Source organism: Alexandromys fortis, unplaced genomic scaffold, assembly GCF_014885135.2.
Source record: "Alexandromys fortis isolate MF-2015 unplaced genomic scaffold, M_Fortis_MF-2015_v1.1 scaffold_68, whole genome shotgun sequence".
Classification (NCBI taxonomy): domain Eukaryota; kingdom Metazoa; phylum Chordata; class Mammalia; order Rodentia; family Cricetidae; genus Alexandromys; species Alexandromys fortis.
In genome coordinates, this window is record NW_026067948.1 from 9187042 (window position 1) to 9190237 (window position 3196).

A 3196-nucleotide genomic window follows, 5' to 3' on the forward strand; every position below is an offset into this window, starting at 1 on the left:
CTTCATCACCAAAAGTCACATGCTAGAGCAATCAAATGTTTTTATACTATCCTCACTTTAAAAGCAGCCCAGATGTATATCAGCTTCCTAGTAACTCATCACTGATGTAGGTGGGTCTTCTATCTATCTGTTGTTTCATTGGTTAATTAATAAAGAAAACTTCTTGGCCTGATAAGTCAGAACATATGTAGGCGGGGAAGACAGAACAGAATTCTGGGAGAAAGAAAAATGAGTCAAGCAGCCACCATAGCTCTTCTCTCCAAGATGAACGCAGGTTAAGAATATTCCCAATAAGCCATCACCTCGTGGTACTACAGACATTAATAGAAATGGGTTAATCGAGATGGGAGAGTTAGCCAAAAACAGGCTGAAACTAATGGGCAAAGCAGTGTTTAAAAGAATACAGTTTGCGTGTTGTTATTTCGGGTTTAAAGCTAACCAGAGGGAGCTAGGCAGAAACGCAGCTCTTTTCAACAAATCACAATGTAATCAAGGGATAAAGAAGAACATAGTGATATTTCTGGATGCTAGTGACTATTAAAACCATGTCGGTATAGAATAGCAGGATCTTCAATGGCTGGCACTGCCTCAATAAAAGAGGGACAATAAAGAAAGAAGCATAGAAAATTTATCTACATGGCATGGAAGCCGTCAAATGTTAAGTCCAGTAGGCATAATTTAGGTTTCATATTTTTATGTTTAGAGTGACTGACACAGGACACTTACATAGAAATGCATTGGTACAAAGGGTCTGACAGAGAAAGGAAAGAAACCCAGCAAAGCCTAAGGAGACTCTCTCAAATTCTCTACAGAATCCTTCCTCTAGGCATGAAGCAAGACCTCTATGGAAAAAGAATACCATGGCCTTCTATCAGACAAACTGGGTCAAGAAATTCTATCCTGGCAAACTCATACATAAATACATAGAGAAAATAGAGTTATATTCCTACTTATATAATCCACCTTGGAGAAGCAAAAATTCTGGTTGCTCATGAACTCCTAGTAAGAAGATAAAAGGTCATACAGATCTCAAGGTTTCTCAAATGGCCTTCAGCTTAAAACATATGTGTTTCAAAGTCACATCCTATGGTGATGCTAAGGTTCAACAAGAATGCTGTGCACAGGTTTTGCTTCTACATGAAAAAATGCCAGGAGTCTTTATTTCTAGCATTTTTTGTAACACTATTGCAGATGGTCTGAAGATGCTATAAGACTCTTAGGACACCTACAATGAGAACAGAATTCAAAGGCTTCCACATGCACATGGGTGACTATCTTACTTTGCTTTCTCTTGTTAAGTTATGATGAAGATCAACTTGGAGAATAAAAGAAATTATTTGTCTTACATATTAAAATCAATCCATCACTAAAAAAATCAAGGCAGGAAGCTACAGATATGAACTAAGATAGTGAACATAAAGAGATGCTACATACCTGTTTTATTGCTCCTGTCAACTTGCTCAATTTTCTTTCAGATAAGCTTCCAAATCACCTGCCAAAGAAGAGCACCAACAACAGTGAGTTGTGCCCTTCCCAAAGAATCACCAATCAAGACAATGCCCCACAGACAAGTCCACAGGTCAATCAGATGGAGGAACTTTCTGAATTGAGGTATCCTTTTATCAGGAGACCATGACATATTCCAAGTTGACAAGAAATTGAGCAACACATTGACTCTTAGAAAGTCAAGGCTGAACAGGAGCCAGACACTGAAGTAAAAGAAAAATGCAAACAAAAGGCAATTCTTGGTATTACAATCACAGGGCTGACTTTGCACAGGAAGAGCAACATTGTAGAAGGCCAAATGAGTCCACCACAATTAATGATCCTCATGTCTTTCACATAAATAATATATAGTACATGTTTATGTACATATTATATATACACATGGCTAAACAATTCAAGCTAGAAAAATTTTAACATGGGGAGGGGAGGTGGGTATCTAATCTCATTGCTAGTTAAGAACCTAGTGACAATTGATAGCTGCAGGGAAAAAAAATCAACTTTCTTTAAGACTGAAACCCCTTTTATGTTTATCAATAAATACAAGAGTTATGGGGCAGCAAAAAACTGGACAAACTGACAGGGAAGAAGAAGAAGAAGAAGAAGAAGAAGAAGAAGAAGAAGAAGAAGAAGAAGAAGAAGAAGAAGAAGAAGAAGAAGAAGAAGAAGAAAGAAGATAAAGAAAAAGAAATGGTTGGATGGGAAGGAAAGGGATATTGAAGGTGTGGTGTAGGGTTAAGTATGGTCAACATATTTTAAAAATGAAAAAAAGAAGAAATAAAAATTAAAATAAAGGGCAGTGGTAATGCAAGCCAGGTAATCTCAGCACTTGGGAGGAAGAGGCAGGTGGATAACCGACTTTGAGTAGAAAGATCTGAACTATGGAGGAAGTTCTAGCATAAAGGGTACAAAACCTGTCACAAAGTCGGGTTTCATCCCATGCTTATTCAGTCCCAGTCCGGCTGGCCTTGTAGCACTCCCAATAGATCAGCCCCACTGTCTCAGTGGGTGGGTGCACTCCTTGTGGTACTGACTTCCTTGCTCATGTTCTCCCTCCTTCTGCTCCTCATTTGGATCCTAAGAGCTTGGTCCGGTGCTCCAATTTGGGTCTCTGTCTCGACCATCTCAATCCATCGCCAGATGAAGGTTCTAAGGTGATATGGAAGATATTCATCATTATAGCTATAGGATAGGGTCATTTCAGGTTCCCTCTCCTCAGTTGCCCAAGGTACTAACTGGAGACATGGCGGACAATGAAGGCTGATGAGAAGCCAAGGACAATGGCACTAGGTTTCGATCCTAATACATGAACTGGCTTTGTGGGAGCCTAGCCTGTTTGGATGCTCACCTTCCTGGACCTGGATAGAAGTGGGAGGACCTTAGACTTCCCACAGTGTTGAAATAGGAGCGGCGACGGGGCTGCGTCCCCAACACCCCGGCCGCTTGGCTAGCTCATGCCCGAAATAACAACACACAAACTGTATTCATTTAAAGAACTGCTTGGCCCATGAACTCTAGCTAATTCTTGCACCTGGACTAGCCCATTTCTAATGATTGTTTGTAAGCATCCCAAGGTGCGCTTACCGGGAAGATTCTAGCCAAAGTCCATCGTGGTGTCTCTGCTCCAGAGAGCAGAGCTCTTGGGTCTACCCGGGAGAGCTGAGCATGGCGTCTCTGCTCCAGCAGAGCTGTC